At 44.5% G+C, this 19,899-nt stretch overlaps 1 long non-coding RNA gene across 1 annotated transcript; it reads right to left on the bottom strand.

The window, feature by feature from the left end:
• Window positions 1-3,756: 3,756 nt before the first annotated feature.
• On the bottom strand, window positions 3,757-4,410 carry LOC119120437. Its single transcript, XR_005097514.1, has 2 exons — window positions 4,011-4,410; window positions 3,757-3,903 (listed from the first exon to the last, which is right to left on the bottom strand). It is a non-coding gene; the product is annotated as an uncharacterized LOC119120437 (long non-coding RNA).
• Between the last annotated feature and the right edge of the window lie 15,489 nt (window positions 4,411-19,899).

Genomic DNA, 19,899 nt, shown 5'->3' on the forward strand with positions numbered 1-19,899 from the left:
AGGATTGTAATTGTTCATGACAGGCAGTCTGCATTGTGCTATTTCTTTGTGACAACATCCAAAGTTTCTCTGTACTCTTGTCAACTTTTTTGCCCTCATCTAATCCCATTTAAGTAGATTGGTACTGTATTTTTCGCACCAAAAGGTGCACTGGATTATAAGGCGCACCCTCATTGAATTTTTTATTTCAGAAATTATTTCATATATAGGGCGCACCGGATTAAAAGGCGCATAAAATAGAAGCTATACTGCAACAAACTGAGGTTGACTAGGGTTGCGGTATGCATCCACTAGCCAATAACCAATGAGCCCTCTGTAAACAATCGCGTTTCTCAAACTATCTCCTATAAAATGATCGGCATTGACTGAAGTTTGATCTAACACATTGGTACTGCTTATCTATGTTTGCCTTCCATATCGATCCGTAAATTTACTCGAAACATTAACAGAGCAGCCTATTTTGAAATGAAATAACCTCGTGCGTATAGCAGCTATATTATAGCACTAGCCACCCGCAAACTCCCATGAGCCTCAGCTCGCAGACTCCCATGAGCCTCAGCAAAGTGTCGTGGCAGCCCCCGGTAAACAACCGCGTTTCCGTGGCAGCCCCCTGTAAACAATCGCGTTTCTCAAACTATCTCCTTTAAAATGATCGGAACTGACTAAAGTTCGCTCTAACACATTGGTACTGCTTACCTATGCTTCCCTTCCATATCCATCCATCCATCCATCTTCTGTACCGCTTAGTCCCCACGGGGGTCGCGGGCGTGCTGGAGCCTATCCCAGCGTCATCGGGCAGTAGGCGGGGGACACCCTGAACCGGTTGCCAGCCAATCGCAGGGCACACAGAGACAAACAACCATTCGCACTCGCACTCACACCTAGGGACAATTTGGAGCGCTCAATCAGCCTACCAAGCATGTTTTTGGGATGTGGGAGGAAACCGGAGTGCCCGGAGAAAACCCACGCGGGCCCGGGGAGAACATGCAAACTCCACACAGGGAGGGCCGGAGGTGGAATCGAACCCGCACCCTCCTAACTGTGAGGCGGACGTGCTACCCAGTGCGCCACCGAGCCGCCCCTTCCATATCGATCCGTAAATTTACTCGAAACATTAACGGAGCAGCCTATTTTGAAATGAAATAGCCTCGTGCGTGTAGCAGCCACCCGCAAACTCCCATGAGCCTCAGCTCGCAGACTCCCATGAGCCTCAGTAAAGTGTAGTGGCAGTCCTCTATAAACAATCATGTTTCTCAAACTCTCTCCCATAAAAGTGATCGGAACCAACTAAAGACTGATTTAACACATTGGTGCTGCTTATTTATGATTCCGTTGGATATTGATCCGTAAACGTACTCGAAAACATTAACGGAACAGCCTATTTTGAAATGAAATAGCCTCGCGGGTACAACAGCTATTCAGTGATGCCCCCTGACCACGGTTGGCGTAATGCTGGGAAGCGATGTGACCTTCTAATTCTAAGTCGTAATAAAACGTACTGAAACATTTTGGTGATGTTTCAGCTCCCAAAAGCAAAGATGTTCGCCCCGTTTTCTCTCTCTCTCTCTCGCTCTCGCTCTCTCTCTCTCTCTCTCTCTCTCTCTCTCTCTCTCTCTCTCTCTCTCTCTCTCTCTCTCTCTCTCTCTCTCTCTCTCTCTCTCTCTCTCTCTCTCTCTCTCTCTCTCTCTCCTTCTATCTGTTCTCCCCCATCATTTGTACCTCGTAAGACAACAGCTGCGGTTCGAGTCTCACCCTACTGGTTACTTCCGATTCCCTTAAAAGGGCATGGACAAAGGTCTTCCTGGTCACGGACGAATGGCCCTTTCATATTCTAAGTACCTACACATTACTGAAACTAGAGCTTCTCTGTACCGCAAAAATAGCTTAGGGTCTTCTCACTGCTGCTAGGTCGCCATCTAAGGTGACATACAGAGACGCATAGAATCCAAATTTCACTACATTCTCCCCTCCGGGACTTTATAAATGTCCCAAAAACGGTCTAACAAGAGATGACATCGGTAAACATCCAAAAATCTTCACCCAACCAAATTTTCTGGTCACGTCTACAATTTGGCCTATACCTGCACAGCCTATATCACGCTCGAGGCATGCTACTTAAGGTTATTTTAACTAGAAAAGCTCAAACTACTTTGGTATCCAATTGCTCCCTGACAGCAATCTGAGGCCTCTCAGGAACCACAAATAAAGAAAATTGAAGTCCACATTATCCAAATGACGATAACCACCCCCCTTAGGTAATACCTCAACACCGTCGATAATTTGCGAAGTAATGAATTTGGCGTGGTCCATTAGAAACCTCAAAAGGTTGCCGGCCCTCCCTCGAGAAAAAACCCTGCCAGTCTAATGACATGGAAAAAGAGGGAGGCCCTTTCTAACATCCTCAGTGATTCCCTCCACCTGGCGTCAGCCAGGTACAAGGAGTCCTGGCACATATCACAATCCACAAAACAGTATGAGCTCACAAACCAGTAAGGAAAAGAAATGACAGGTTCACCGACCGCTAAACAGTCAAAGTGCATTGTCATAATGTTAATATGTGACAAGGTAAACGAATAAGATAAAGTAATGCAGCATGTAGTCATCAGATAAAGTAATGAATGATATAATATTGACGCAACATCACAGCATACTGCAACGTTGAAGCGCCCTCAGTGTTGCCCCCCTTGCATATGTACAGTGCCTTGCGAAAGTATTCGGCCCCCTTGAACCTTTCAACATTTCGCGACATTTCAGGCTTCAAACATAAAGATATAAAAGTTTAATTTTTTGCCAAGAATCAACAAGTGGGACACAATCGTGAAGTGGAACGAAATTTATTGGATAATTTAAACTTTTTTAACAAATAAAAAACTGAAAAGTGGGGCGTGCAATATTATTCGGCCCCCTTGCGCTTTGTAGCGCCACCTTTTGCTGCAATTACAGCTGCAAGTCGCTTGGGGTATGTCTCTATCAGTTTTGCACATCGAGAGACTGGAACTCTTGCCCATTCTTCCTTGCAAAACAGCTCGAGCTCAGTGAGGTTGGATGGAGAGCGTTTGTGAACAGCAGTCTTCAGCTCTTTCCACAGATTCTCGATTGGATTCAGGTCTGGACTTTGACTTGGCCATACTAACACCTGGATACGTCTATTTGTGAACCATTCCATTGTAGATTTGGAGGGACGGCCGGGTCTTGGTAGATTTGCAGTGGTCTGATACTCCTTCCATTTCAATATAATTGCTTGCACAGTGCTCCTTGAGATGTTTAAAGCTTGGGAAATCTTTTTGTAACCAAATCCGGCTTTAAACTTCTCCACAACAGTATCTCGGACCTGCCTGGTGTGTTCCTTTGTCTTCATGGTTCTCTCTGCGCTTTAAACAGAACCCTGAGACTATCAAAGAGCAGGTGCATTTATACGGAGACTTGATTACACACAGGTGCATTCTATTTATCATCATCAGTCATTTAGGACAACATTGGATCATTCAAAGATCCTCACTGAACTTCTGGAGTGAGTTTGCTGCACTGAAAGTAAAGGGGCCGAATAATATTGCACGCCCCACTTTTCAGTTTTTTATTTGTTATAAAAGTTTAAATTATCCAATAAATTTTGTTCCACTTCACGATTGTGTCCCACTTGTTGTTGATTCTTGACAAAAAATTAAAATTTTATATCTTTATGTTTGAAGCCTGAAATGTCGCGAAATGTTGAAAGGTTCAAGGGGGCCGAATACTTTCGCAAGGCACTGTAAGTGCCTGTCGATGCAAAGTCCAGTCCACTGAATGCTCAGTAGTGAATTGCGCCGGGATCACTGCCCAGGGCCTGCCGTCCATCCAAAATCTTTATGTCCACTTCACCGTCCTCAGAGTCTCTTTCCAGGCCCCGGTCAGCGTCCACGGGTTCTGCAATAATTGAGAGCCACTGCCAGTATTTAACGATGACTACAGCACAGAACCTTGAGTTGCAATGAAAAAAGCAGCAATGCCCAGCGTAGGCCCCCTTCGGTCACCCCTTGTAAACGACATCTCCATAACCAGTCGTCAGCAAACAAAATCTTCTCTTTTGGGGTTGATTGGGGCACGGGGACGATTGGTGGTCGTCGTCTCATCGAAGTGCTCAGTAGAACCTCCGAGCGTTCTCGGCATCTACTCCTATGATCCAGAGGCCCACGTGATCCCTGAAACAAACAAACAAACAAACAAACAAACAAACAAACAAACAAACAAACAAACAAACAAACAAACACTCCCCCCCAGGAGTTATGAATTATCCCCCATATTTCTCGTCGTGCTGTCAGTCTCGCAAGATCCCTCCTGTAGCAGAGTAACTTCTACCTGTTCAAGTTAGCCTTTCCTGCTGCAGCTGTCACTGTCTGAAGTCCTGTCAATCAGTCTTTGCCATCGCTCTTTCCCAGTCCAAATATTAATTTTTCACTCCAACTTTCCTCTTTGATTCAAATTTTTCTCAGTATTCTCAAATGAGTATCAGTCCCGTCAGTTTTGTTCACCCAATTTGTTTATGTACATTATCTTTGTCTCCCCTTCAAGTCACCTCACTGTTCAAATCAGTCACCCTTTTGAAGCAGTGGACCTGTAATTTTCCCAAAATGATTTAACTATTCAACTCTTTTCAGTATTTGTTATGCAAATTAACCCTCTTAAAATGTGTTCTTAAATACTTTCCCTTCAATGGCAGCTTTAATGCATTCATATGTTTATGTAAATATGTGTATATGTCACTTCTCCCTATTCCTTGTTTCTGGTCCAGTTTCCTATTTTATTTAATTACCTTCCAAACATTTGTTGTCTATTGCGCTGCAGTCTAAACCCTATTAGATGTATGATTTGTCATCATTTGTGCTTTTCCTTTGACCCACTTTAACCGTTACTGTCGCTAGATTGTTACCACGCTTTGCATCCATTCCAGATTGTTGTCTCCCATTAACTCCTTTCCTTTCGAGATGCTTCTTCTGCTCCTTCCATCACTGCCTGTTGAATTCTGGCACGTCCTGTTAAAGCCTCAAAAATAATTGAATCCGAAAAAACATTGAATGTCACAAATAGCTTTTATATCTACTTACTCATTTAAATGTAACCCCACCCCCCTTGACACATTCACCCAATGTGTCATTAGGCATTCAAAGAGGAACTGGCAAAATGTCCTACCGCATCATCATATGCCTTGCAGCCAGTTTGTCGAACCTTTCACTCATCCAGGACCGTCATCCCCAAGTTCCTGAAAATTGACTGTCCACCCCACACTCGGCAACCGAAACAAAAATCATCGCACCCCTGCCAGTGAGCATACAGCCCTGCTGACAGCGGACACTTGTGCTCACCTAAACTACACAGGCATCGAGTATCAAAACATAAAAATAGACACACAATGAATCATGGCGCCCGGGGATTCTTTCCTGAAAATCATCAATCATCAAAAAAATCAAAAGGGTTAGGGTTAACATTTTCACACGAATTCAACATAAACTCTCCAAGACTGCAATCGACAACCTGCAAAATTAATACAAGTTATAAAACAACCAGCAATCTGCTCCTTGGCTGGCGGTTGATGCTGCAATAAGTCAAGTGACGCACAGAAACAAAGCAAAGCTTGCACTTGCCACAAGCAAGCTTAAGTTTCAAATGTTTGGTTGTCATCCACATAGTCAGTCATCCCGTGAGTCCAAGTTTGTCATGTCATATCGTCCATCGTCCTCGTGTTTGATATTAGTCCTGTTTTGTCCATCCGTGTTACTGAAATTGGCCTTCTCCATGAACTATTTTGTTGTTCATGGTGCCTTTGATTAACCATCAGCTGTTAGTTAAGGTTAAAACTCGTCACTCATCAATCTTGGGTATTCCAGTCTCATGTGAGAGGAATCTTACCCTCAACTGTGACCCTTTCATACCAACTCCAAAATACTTTGGCCTTTCACACTGCCCCCGACACACATACACATTCCTAACCACACAAGTGCCAATACATTCGCCTTCATCGCTCAGCTCTCATTCCACAACAAACAAATTTAGTATGTAAGTGAGCAGGTAATCAGTGAATACTGAAGGTAACCCTTCATTTCTGGATGTTCTTCTCAATTAAATATGTCACAACCGTACCGCACCTTTACTGTAAAACTGTCAATTAACTGCCTAAAAAATTCAGTTATTTCTACTGCTGAGCCTGTTCAAGGGTGAGCATGGGGAAAGAAGCAGCCTCAGATGGTCCTTAAATAATTTTATCCTAATCAATCAGTCTGATTGAACAGCTGGGTAAAGATACTCAAAAGGCTCCCTCCGACAGTCTACTCCACTATGTAGTTTTCACTTTGCCATGTCAATGCATTTGTTATTCGAGTCCTATCACATTTGTCATCTCGTTAACCTGTCACTTTGTGTGACTCTTATGCAGCATTATTCTTAACTGTCAAAAGTTTCCATGGCTGTTATTCCTTGAACTTATCGGACTTTCTGACACCAGAATTCCCAGTGAGGTGTAATTAACTTCTAATTTATTAATTAGGTCCATTGAACAATCTAGCCACCTCTTGACCGCATCCTATTGGGTCCTAATGTCCTATTTTCATCTCCAAGTTGTCAATGTCTAAATGTCTAATTGTTAAGCTGGATGGGCTAAATGTGATCCTACTCTTATTTCGTACAGTTTAGCCTATCTGTTTTATCCAAATTTATCCTCTGATTATGATGCTTTTCCCTTTCTCTGTAACACTACACATTTTGCTCCTTATTTATTTATTTATTTATCTATCTTTTATCAAGACTCCTCAGTTGTGTCAAGCTCAGTGCCCAAGCAAGCTTCCATCCACTTTGACCTAAGCTCCACCAAGTTTGATAAAGCCTCGGCAAGGAGTCCGGTTTGCTTGATGCACATTTCATGTTTCATGTGTCTTTCGCAGCACCTCATTGTCAAGTTGTTGTCTTTAGTTGTAGCCTCAGAGCCAACTCATTCCTCACTCTCGGATGAGTCCATTTTCAACTGAGTCCATTCTCATCTTGTAAGTTCCTTCACTCTTTGTACTCGCCTCAGAGGATGTCGTTTTCCTCCGGAGCGTTGTGCTCCCCCCAAGCACAAATATAGTCCTTCTTTGCTCTTGCAAAAGGTCAAAGGTGCCTCAGAGCCATGCACCGTTTTCTTGTTGTTCTCAGCTGTCGGTGGAGTCTCGGGATCGAGTTTCAGGGTCACTGATGGATACTGGAAAAGACAGACTGGGAAACCAAACTTAAAATATCGTCTTCCAATTAGCCATTAATTTCATAATACCTTTTGTTAATCAAACTTCAAATTCTACTATTAACAACAATTTAATATATTTGAGAAAAACGGCGCCTTTCCTTCATGAGCTCTCTTGTGATGGACCTTATTTGAACCATTTTAAAGTGGCAGATTACCCCAAACTTAAAATTGCAAGTCTTACTGTGATTTCTCTCACTTATACTGTAATTTCCAGAAGCTCATCCTATTTTCAGGCTACATTCTATCGTTTGTTTTCCTGCCTTTGATTTTATGCAATCCTCTCCATCACCTTTCCTCCTTTCCTGATTTGAGCCTTCAATTTCAGATAAAGTTTCCAAATTTTGCGTACGGAATGTACATTATTCATAATTAACTCATATTCCAAACATAGCATCATCTCTTTTTTGACCTCAGTACTATTGGTATTATGCTCACTTACCTATATTACTGGACTATCTTGAATTTTTAATTCTCTGCCACTACATCGAAGGCCATTTCTCAGCTGTTCACTTTTCCCATGCTCCTGTTAGGCTCCGTCTCTCTCTCTCTCTCTCGTGTAACGTCAGAGCTCCAGCTGCCGCTGTGGCCCTCACTTGATACCTCTCTTGCTCTCATAAATTAGTGTTGACCGGTCTAGTTTTCTTTAGACACTCAAATCACCTATATTTGTGTTGTAGTGGTTAGCCCTCGCATGCTCCTACTCCACCTGTTAGACGGCTGTTAAACATTAATTCTAAGTTCATTCTGTGTCTCTATGTCCTCCTGGAGACAACGGATGTATCCGCCGTCTCAGGTTTTTTATGTAACAGAAAATCAGAAGTATTGAGGAGAGCCCCAAAGAAACGAGTATCAATAATTTGTTTTCAATTTTGTCATCCTTTCAGCAGTTTAAATTAACAAGTTGAGCTTTTCTTCAGATCCAATTTCCCGTTCCTCTCAGAATGCTAAAAGGGAGCGCCAGTTGGCCCTAGTAGGGTCCCTCATTATTTACGAGGGGGCCACACTCTTCTGCCACCGCTTGTTGTCGTCCCAGCCAATTTTTCTTCAGATACATCTATATTGGTGTCGTATTGGGTAACACACGCATGCTCCTGTTAGACAGCTGTGGAACATTAATTCTCCTGGGTTACAGTTATACCCGTGTACCCTCCTTGTTGGTTATGCATTCTTTTGCTCCTTCAGCATTCCGTCTTCCATCATTTTGTCATAGTTCCTCTCGCTGCTGGCCGCGCAGGCCCCTAAAATGGGCATAACTCCGGCCCTGCGCGCGGCCCCGACGTCACCCGAGCGGGGAGGGTCCAGCCTTGAAACACAGTGGGCAGGTACAGGTTGGCCACCCTGCCGCCCAGGGGGCCGGATCCCCCTCCCCGCGCGTGCAGCGCAGGCGGGCATGCGCCCCAAAGCAACAAGAGCACACCATCCTATCCGTTCCTTTTGCTGCTTCTACAAGCAAACATGCTCACACCCATGCGCACTTATGAGCACAACCACACACACGCACGTACTCACGAGCACGTACACACACACTCACTCACGGACACGCACACACACACACACACACACGCACGTACTACCGAGCACGTACACACACACACACACTCACTCACGGACACATACCCATAGGATCACGCAACCACACACACACACACACACATGGGATCTCAAACGTCTCTCCACGCGCACGTCTTACTTAACTTCTGTTTCATTTCGTTTCTAATAGCGCTGTATATTTTCCCTTTTATTCTGCAGAATTTAACTTAAGTGTGCACACAAATTACTTTTCTCACATGGTATACCAATATTAAACCCCCCAGAGGCCTCTTTTCCACGTTTTCCATTCTACACAAGAGCCGCGCAGCACCTTCGTCCAATAGCGGTCTGCCGCAGGCTCCAATTGATCGAACTTTGACAGACGTGCATGCTATTACAGTACGCCTCGACAAGACGGAATCGAACCGTGTCGAGAAATCGAACTAGCTACCTGGATATTCGAGACCGACAGCCCTTCGAGTTTACCTGTGGGGCTCTTGCACCAGCGTTTAAATCGAGGAGCCTTGTAACCCACAAACACTTCTAATCCGATCAGTGCCCAAACGACGTGGCTCGCGCGCTTCCTTCTCTTCGGCACCCTTAGAGGGTCTGGCCGGATCTCTTTCCACATTCATTCTCACAGTTACGGATGCCAAGGCTGCGCACTTTTCCTATTTGCCAAACGCGGTCAGCGCAAGCCTCCCTTTTTCGTTCGGCCTTGACGGAGACTAACCCGGCCACCGAACATCTCGACAATTCGCACTTGGCCCGTACGGCCATTGGGTGCGACTGCAGTGTCTCGGCTTTTCCCAGGAACTTCATCTGGGGGCAGGTCGTCTCCTGTCGCAACAGTGTTCAATCGTATCTGTGTTTTCGCCTCAATCACACAGCTAAAATTTCTATCCTCCATCGGATCTGTCGCCAAACTCAAGTGCACGTTTTATGGGACTTTCTGCTATTCTTTTCTTGTGACGGCCAATTCAGCGATGTCCCAGACATCCTGTCCCGTCACGTGCCACTTCCTTGGGGCATTTCTTTTTCCTCATTCATCATTCTCACCAGACATGTCACTCACTCCGCTGTGCACATTCCCCATTAAGTTTTAAGTTACTGTTCACTTTTTATTTTTTATTTTTTATTTATTTTTTCCTATTTTTATTTTACTTTTCTTTTGCTGTTTCTATTTGGGGGCCACTCCCCCTTCAAAAGTCGAATTATGACGACTTTTGACTAGGAGAGACAACTTCCCCCCGGAACAGGCCATCAGATTCGTTTGTAACTGCCCCCCTTGGGGGCCAGACCCCCCCCCCTTTCCAAGAACGAGCATGCCGCGGCAACTGTGAGCAAAGCATCTCACCTCAATTACAGCCCGCTGGCCGGCCGCTGGATTCTCGCTCAGAAAGCGGGCGGGAATTCCCCGGGGGAACACGAATCCTATTCGTGACGCCAAAAATGTGGTGAATGATCTTTGTTGCTTAGCTGGTCTCCAAAAAACACTCGGTGGACGATGGCTGGCCCAGGGAAGGAAGCACTCCAGTGACACACGGCTGATTGGGAAAAGATTTTATTCAACCGATGTCAGAGTGATGTCTCTCCAAAAATTCGAGTGGCCCCAAAAGCAAAGATGTTTCAGCTCCCAAAAGCAAAGATGTTCGCCCCGTTCTCTCTCTCTCTCTCTCTCTCCTTCTATCTGTTCTCCCCCATCATTTGTACTTCGTAAGCCAACAGCTGCGGTTCGAGTCTCACCCTACTGGTTACTTCCGATGCCCTTAAAAGGGCATGGACAAAGGTCTTCCTGGTCACGGACGAATGGCCCTTCCATATTCTAAGTACCTACACATTACTGAAACTAGAGCTTCTCTGTACCGCAAAAATAGCTTAGGGTCTTCTCACTGCTGCTAGGTCTCCATCTAAGGTGACATACAGAGACGCATAGAATCCAAATTTCACTACAGTACATTGACAATTTAGCTAATATTAACTGATAGAAATTAGAACATTTGATTTTTTTTTTTTTCTAGAAATGAAATAATTCTATGCATTTTATTAGAAGGCCTTTTTCTGTGTCTGCATAATTATCGCACAAAAGAATGTCCAGAATTTAAATTTTTCACATTACAAACGTTTGGAATTAACTGCATAAGAGAAGTCTCACAATTCACTCTAGGAATATGTTGAAAGTCCTCCTAGGAGAGATGAAGCTTTTCAAGCTGCAAAGATGAGACACTTTATATTTTCTTCCACTTTCCCTTTGGGTCGGCGCAATGATCAGGTCCACATAGTACATTTTATGTCAACTCATTTAGACTTAGACTTAGACTTAGACAAACTTTGTCATTTTGTCAACACTGGGTGTACACAAAACGAAATTTCGTTGCATACGGCTTTCAACAAAGTAGTGATATTGCGGCTGGTTAAAAAGTGACATTCTATATAAAAATATGAAATAAGATAAGTATAAAGTACAAAGTGCAGCAGTGATAAAGTATGTAAACAGTGCAGGAGACAAAAACGGTATTTACAAGTGTGCAGAGGAATGCTAAGTTTGAATGTTCAACAGTCTGACGACAGCAGGGAAAAAACTATCGCAGAACCTGGTGGACCTGCAGCGGATGCTGCGAAACCTCTTCCCAGAGGGCAGCAGGGAGAACAGTCCATGGTGGGGGTGTGATGGGTCACTGATAATATTACGGGCTCGGGACACGCAGCGCTGGGATGACAAGTCCTGAATGGAGGGGAGAGGAGCCCCGATGATCCTCTCTGCTGTCCTCACCACTCTCTTCAGGTTCTTCCAATCGGAGGCGCTGCAACCTCCACACCACACTGAGAGACAGCTTGTCAGAATGCTCTCTATGGTGCTTCGGTAGAACGTCCTCATGATGGGTGGGGGCAGGTGGGCTCTCCTCATCCTCCGCAGGAAGTACAAGCGCTTCTGTGCCCTCTTGACCAGTGTTGTGGTGTTCACAGTCCAGGTGAGGTCGTCTGTGATGTGGACCCCCAGGAATTTAGTGCTGCTGACCACCTCCACAGCTGAGCTGTCGATGATCAGTGGAGCGTGGTGAGGCTGGTTCTTCCTGAAGTCGACGATGATCCCCTTCGTCTTCTCTACATTCAGGATCAGGCTATTGTCTCTGCACCAGCCCACCAACTGCTCCACCTCCTCTCTGTAGTCCAGGTCGTTGTTGTCACTGATAAGGCCCACCACCGTTGTGTCGTCTGCAAACTTCACGATGTGATTGGTGGTGAACCTGGGGGCGCAGTCGTGTGTCATCAGGGTGAACAGCAGGGGGCTTAGGACGCAGCCCTGAAGGGAGCCTGTGCTGAGGGTGATGACATCTGAGGTGTTCTGTCCGACCCGGACTGACTGAGGTCTGTTGGTGAGGAAGTCTAGCAGCCAGTTTCGAAGGAGGGTGCTGAAGCCCAGGTGTTCCAGTTTTTCCACCAGATGCTGTGGAATGATGGTGTTAAACGCTGAGCTGAAGTCCAGGAACAGCAACCGCACGTGGGTGTTCCTCTTCTCCAGGTGAGCCAGGCTCAGGTGAAGAACGGAGGAGATGGCATCCTCAGTAGAGCGGTTCTGCCGGTAGGCAAACTGGAACGGGTCGAATGTTGGGGGGAGTCTGGAGACGATGTGTTCTTTGAGCAGCCTTTCGAAGCACTTCATCATGATGGGAGTCAGTGCCACAGGTCTGTAGTCATTCAGTGAGGTGATTTGAGGTTTCTTCGGCACCGGAATGATGGAGGCAGCCTTGAAGCATACTGGCACTGTGGCTTGGCCCAGCGAGATGTTAAAAATGTCTGTGATGACACCAGCCAGCTGACCTGCACATTCCTTGAACACCCGCCCAGGTATGTTGTCGGGGCCTGGGGCCTTACGTGGGTTGACTCTTCTCAGAGTCTTCCACACGTCGGCTGAGTCAAGGCAGAGTGCCTCCTCTTCCTGAAGGGGAACAGATTTAACTGCAGGAGTGCTGTTTAGTGCCTCAAACCGCCCAAAGAAGTTATTTAGACCATTTAGGAAGTCAGCATCAACCTCACCCACCGGGGGGGAGGGTAAGTTGTAGTCCGTGATCGCCCGTATGCCTTGCCACATACTCCTGGTGTTATTGGCGTCGTGGAAAAAATCCTGAATTTTTCGACTGTGGCTTCGCTTCGCTAACCTGATGGCACGGTTCAAGTTGGCTCTCGCTGTCCTCAGTGCCTCCTTGTCGCCAGACTTGAAGGCTGAGTTCCGTGCTCGTAGCGTATGACGTACCTCCTCAGTCATCCAGGGTCGTTGGTTGGCTCGGGTGATGATGTTCTTAGTGGTGCTGACGTCCTCGGTGCATTTGTTGATGTAGGCTGACACAGTCATGGCGTACTCATCAACGTCGATCTGATTGTCATATGTTGCTGCTGATTTGAACATGTCCCAGTCAGAGCACTCAAAGCAGTCCTGGAGTGCCTCCATGGCCCCCTCAGACCACACCCTCACCTGCTTCACTGTGGGTTTTGCTCTGATCAGCAGGCGCCTGTATGCAGGGATTAGCATAACAGATAGGTGGTCTGAAGAGCCGAGGTGGGGGCGGGGGGCTGCTCTGAATGCATCCTTTATATTGGTGTAAACCAAGTCCAGAGTGTTCTCTCCCCGAGTTGGAAATCCACGTGTTGGTAAAAATGAGGGAGAATAGTCTTCATGTTAGCCTGGTTGAAGTCCCCAGCAATGATGAAAACACCCTCTGTGTGCGTGGATTGCAGCTCACCGATTGTCCGATAGAGAACGCTCATGGCCTCTTTAGTATTAGCGCTAGGAGGCACATACACAGCCGTGATGCTAACAACACTAAACTCCCTGGGCAGGTAGAAGGGTCTGCAGTTAACAGTCAATAGCTCGATGTCCGAAGAGCAGAAGCTGGCGACAGATCTAGCATTTTTGCACCAGTTGTTTTTGATGTAGACACACAGCCCACCTCCTCGGGATTTACCGCTTAGTTCGCTGTTTCTGTCGGCGCGGAATGTAGCGAGCCCCTCCAGGCTAACGGCGTTGTCCGGTATTGATGAGTTCAGCCATGTCTCCGTCAGGATGAGAGCGCAGCAGTTTCTAACCTCCCTCTTTGAGGAGAGTTCCAGTTGTAGATGGTCGATTTTATTGTCCAGTGAGCGGACGTTGGAGAGGAAGATGGATGGAAGCGGCGGTTTGTAGGGGTTAGCTTTTAGCTTAGCCGTTAGCCCACCTCGACAGCCGCACTTCCGCCGCCGGTCACACCGCCTACGCTTACTCCTCCTCCGGCGTGTGCTGCCCGGCGAGCCCGCTGCATCGTGAGCTTCTGGGGCTAGTGCCCGAAGCACTCCGAGGCTACGTAAACAGACTAGGGTAGTTGTGGCTACGAGTCCGAAAACACTTGATGACCGTACCTCCAGCAGGCGCTGGCGATCATATACTAACCTACTGGATGGATAAACTAAACTTAGTGTTGTTTGTAGTGTCCTAGGTGACATATTTTGTGAAAATGCTCGTCGGTTGTCGAGAGCCGTGGCAGCCGCAGCCGACTGGGGCGCCGCCATCTTGAATTTATCTCGATCTGTTGTGTTCCCTGCAGGCTGGCCCACAGTGACATCACATGCCCATACAAAAAAGTAAGCAGTGAGAGGACAAAAAGACTAGTGCAACGTTATATTTATTTCTTACAGTGACTTTTGGTTGCCATACAAGAATTCTTGAGGATTTGACGGGCCGGGATGGAATGAAGAGTGCACTTACAGGACAATTCTCTCTATTCATTTTCGTAGTTTGTTGATTCTATGATGATTTTTGAAGCACAAAATTACAGCAACATAGAAAAACAAACACAAGTCTTTTCACAAATTACTGAAAACAGCTTAGTCTATGTCAAGACTTAATCAAAGAATAAAATCTAGTAATGAAACCAAAATGAAGTTAAGAAAAAGACAACGGGTTAGCCAAATGTGGAACATTGAGAATAGTGGGAGCAGCGTTAAAAGCGGGGAGTGGAAGTGGGTTTAGTGAGCCATGTTTCTAAACATGGTTGGTGACACTCTTAGAAGATTCTTACTACATCTACTCAGCTCTACATTTTCACACAGAACACTGTTTAGTGACTTGTTCACCCACTGAGAATAAACAACAGCCCCAACAAATTTTTTGGGGGGTGGATTTATGTATGTGCACATAGTTCTCTACTAAGGTGGCTTGCAGACATATTAAAAATGTACAGATTTATATCTCTTTTGAAATACACAAGTTGCACTCTCTTGAGTCAGGGATTTTTAGAGAATGACAGATAGGCAAGTGGCGGTCAGAAGATACCTGCTTTTTGTGGTCACTTGATTGGCCAACATGTGAAATCTACAACATTAGTAGACTGCATCGAGGCAACAGTTCATTGCAATACAGACAAGTAAGCATAATGTGATATGTCACTTGAAAATGGGAAAAAAAACACAACAAAGGAGATTCATTGAGAATAAATATTGCTTCTTACAAAACCCATAAGTCTAATGATAATATCCGCGGTTGTATCTATTTCTGTTAAATATTGATGTATTTGGCAAATCCATACACCAGTGTCCAACATATTTTTTAAGATAATCTCTATAAAATGTCATAGAACTCTATACAAATGTTTAAAAATACTGTGCTTTTCGACCCCTGCTGACACATTACTGTTTATTTGAAAATAAGTTGCAGCTTTATAGCAGCATTGTCCCGTGCCAGGTGCCTGTCTGCCGCTAATGTTCACAGAACACAGAGCGTTTGTCGGTTTCATCCAACTCCTCCAAGGCTGCGCCTTGGCCCTTGCAGCCGAGCGTGATAAAAGCAATTTTTAAATTTTTAAGTATATCTCTTTGCAGACACTGGGGTTTCCGACGTATCAAATAACACAAGAAGTACACACTGAAAGAATTGGCTCGGTAGCGAACGGAATGGTGAACCAAAGGGACCCGAGATTTTATTTCAGGGATCCTCACTGGATTGATGGGGCGCTGCTTTGGCCGTTAGGCCAGAGAGGAATCTTTCCCAAGATTGTTTCTGCTCAAAGCCTTGAAATAATTCTATCCATGCACTCACTTAGACATACTATCTACTCTTGTTAAAACACTCTTATATACACATCTCAATCATGTACTGGACTTGTACATCTCAGCCAGTAACCATGGCAGTTCCAAAAGCGATCCAGTTACAATACATGAAATCACACCTTGTTTCTTACAGTGGTTTGAAGGGCGGGGCGAGTGAGTGTATGTGCTATATGTGCGTGTTGACACTCTTTCACCATAAAACCCTGAAGCCGACAAGTGATACTTTGTGAAACTCAAGCACTCTAGGCTAGTCTCAAGTCACGAATCTGCCTAAGAGAGAAACCATGACACAATTTCTCTCGGAAGACAAACCTCTACTGTGTGCAACCTACTGTTTTGCTTTATTGAAATGTATCTTATTGCAGCATCATTTTCAATGGATAATCATTTTTTATGTATTTACTATACTACCGTCTTGATTCCTCAAAAGGATGTTGTTTCATCTAAATAGAGCTTTTGGATAGAAATGAAACCAACACTAATAATATTGATTTAAAGAACATAATTATAGGAGGATTAAATTCTGGATTCAGATTAATAAAATACTCTTCCATGTGACTGTTTTACAGTCATGAAACAAGACAGTTTTCAAGGACATAGGCTAAGAAGGGGATTACACAAAGCTGCTTTTTCTCTGTGTACAATGAAATCAGAAATACTTTTGATGATGTTAGCATCTCTTCTTTAAAAATTCCTATGGGCCAGACTGGTATTTGGCTCCTCCTGATCTTCATTTTTTTTGCTTAAAAAATGGCTCACCATCTGTCTCCGTGAGACAAAATGTCCACTAAAAAGTATTCTAATACGCCTCATTGGAAATAACTCTTCATAGTGATATGATCAGACCACTCAAATACTTCGGGTTATCTATTCACTTCCGCTCCCAGTATTTGTTCAATGAGGTAAAACACAAAGGTTCTACTGGACCAGGGGTCTCAAACTCCAGTCCTCAGGGGCCGCATTCCTACATGTTTTCCAAGTTTCCCTCGTTAAACACACCTGATTCAATTATCAGGCTCCTGCAGAACGTGAGGATGAACTGATCATTTGAATCAGCTGTGTTTAACGAGGGAAACTTAGAAAACATGTAGGAATGCGGCCCCCCGAGGACTGGAGTTTGAGACCCCTGTACTGGACAGACTGAAGATTGTCACGTTCCTGCGTCACCTGACTTCCAGCCAAGCCCCAATCAAGGAATTGCCAGCACCTGCTACAGCTAGTTAGGTCCCCTACTTAACCTCTGTGTATTCTGCCAGTGGTTGTCAGTTCGTCTACTTACCCTGCCCGTGACACCACTGCCTTTTTGTCCCCTGAACGATCTCTGTTGCCAACTGCTTCTGTAAACTGACCGACCACGCTTTGATCGCCGCCTGCCCCGACTACTTGCTCGTCCTTTGACCACGCTTCTGATCGCCGCCTGCCTCGACAACCTGCCTGCCTCCGACTACGACTACGTGCTGTGCTCTGCTGCTCAGCCACGCCTGCCAGACCGCAAGTCCAGCGTTCCACTTACCCTTTCCCCCTTTTTCAATAAAGGATCGTGCGGCACTTCGTCGCCCTGTCTCTGTTCCATGACAAAGATAGCGGAAACGGAACCGTAAAGCACACGGGACAAGTGAACAGCTTGCAATGCAGCTATGTTAGTGTACTCAACCATCAGACGTATTGGTTGTTTCCTAGAAATACGAATAAAACTTGAAGTGACATTTGTGAGAAATATAGCAATGTGAACATCAACAGTAAACTGCGTACACCGCTGAGAAAATGAGAGTGGCTGGCATATCAGTGAAAAATGTTTCACAACAGTGCTTGTGAACAAGACTTGTGAAGGAAGAACAGTAGTCCCCCCTCCCTTGATAAATGGTTGTGGCCAGCTCTGACAGAGCCGCACATTAATAAAGCAAGTCGGCTAGCGACTCCCCGATCAGTCCCGTCTGTTCATAGTCTTTTTCTGCATCTGCCTGCTTTCAATCTGTTAAACTGAGCTTTTGCTGCTTGAATCTTCACTTGTCTATGATTACGCACTTTCAAAAATAAAAATAATTACCATGTTACCTCATTAGTGAATTGTTTAGTTCAATTGGAAAACGCAGGTAGTGGGAGTAAATACACACCATGGAAGTATTTGAGAAGAAGTGGTTTGACATCACATGAAGTGTCCACCGTGTTGAAGAAGGCTAACTATTAAATATATACTGTGGCTATAGTGTCATTGTAAGGAATAGTACACAATCTTTTAACCAATAGGTCCAGAAGTATTTGGTCAATGACCCATTTTTCTTTTGCCTTTATACACTACCACAATAGATTTGAGAAAAAAACTAAGTGTACCAATATGGCACTTCCAGTTTATCATTTGTTTTTTCTATTTTCAATTGGCATTCAAAAATCCAAATGCAAAAGTGATTATTCAGTTCATTTTGAATATAATGGAGGAAAAAAATCCTTCTTTTTTATTTTGGGCTCAGATCAAAACTATTTATTATTAACTATTAGCGCAGCTACATTAGCTTGTTAGCCATCACAATCAGTCCGGACCACAACCATTATCCATAAAGTGGTCAATCAATTTTCAGCCCTATGAAAAGTGATATAGTAAAATATTTGTGTTGTTTTTAACTTGCATGCATTATGGCGGACAAAAGATATGTTTAAGTGCAGTGACTCTGAATCAGTTTGGGAACACTTACTTTTCCTTCTGCACACAAACTGTAGCTACTCATTTTCTGTGGTCGTGCCTCCCGACCTGATTTGCTTGTTACGAAATTTCGGGATTACATAAACCTGAGAAAACAAATGAAATCCCGTGGCTCATTTTTCCATGTCATATTTTGATCTGAACTAGAAAAATGTAAAATCAGCCATTTTTATCATTTTTTTAGTTTGACAAAAAAAAAAGTCAACTTGGATAGACAAGCAGTACAGAACTTGGAAGGGTTGATATTCAATAGTGTGTAGAGCAGTGGTTCTTAACCTTTTTCCTTGTTCGCACCCCATTCAATTCACCAACCAGTTCTCGCACCCCTAACCCTAAATAATTATAATAATTGGTTTACTTTACAGCTATAAAGTAAGGCTTAATTGGCTTAATTAGCATTATCCCTAATGCCAATTAACACAATGACTTCTCGATTTCCAGAATTTTTCACTTTTTTCGGTTACCCGACCATTATCCCCGGAAAATTGTAAATTTCCCCCAGGGTATCCTCGCACCCCCTAGGAAGCATTCTCGGTTGAAGCCCGTGGCGCTGGAGGTCATCCGGACCTCCAGCTAGAGCTCTGGAAGTCCCCCGGAGTTCCAGCTGGAGGTCCAAAGAAGCTCCAGGGAACCGTGAAAAATGCCTATCCAACTTCCTGGAGTTAGTTCAACGCAAATGGTTCAAGGAAACCAAATGTCATGATTTATTTAAGTCTAATACAAAACTCAACTTGAGTAGTAAAGGGAAAATCAATCCCCAAATGTCCTCCACTAGTCTAAACATGGAATTCTGATGAATATTGAGTTTGTGGAATATGAGTTAAGCAGCAAAATTCACCTGTTGTTTTTATCCATCAACAGCTATTTTGCCACTTGCTGTCGACTTAAATTACACCACAGTCGCCAGGTCTCAAGTCAAAACCATTCACGGCTCAGCTTCAGAAAACTGGCGAGCAGGGATTGGTTGTGTCCTGAGACCTAGCAACTGTGGTGTCATTTTCAGTCGACGGCAAGTGGCAAAATGGCCACCCTGAGTGATGGATAAAACCAGGTGGATTTTCCCTGTTTAATTCATATTCCAAAACGAAACATTAAGCCGTGTTACTACCAGTTGGGCTGCACAGAACATTATTTCAAAGAAAATTTGGGGGTTGACTTCTCAGTTGTCATTGAAATACTTCTGGACCTATGTGAATTTGAAATGTAATATTTCTTTTCCTTCAGAGCTGCTTTCCATTTTACTTTCTCTTTAACATGCATCTACTCCTCTAGCCTTAAGATAATCAGTCAAAGTGTTCCTTGAAGATATCTAACGAACTCAACTTTGAGGGCGGTCAACACT

This window comes from Syngnathus acus, chromosome 3 (genome assembly GCF_901709675.1).
Source record: "Syngnathus acus chromosome 3, fSynAcu1.2, whole genome shotgun sequence".
Taxonomy (NCBI): Eukaryota; Metazoa; Chordata; class Actinopteri; order Syngnathiformes; family Syngnathidae; genus Syngnathus; species Syngnathus acus.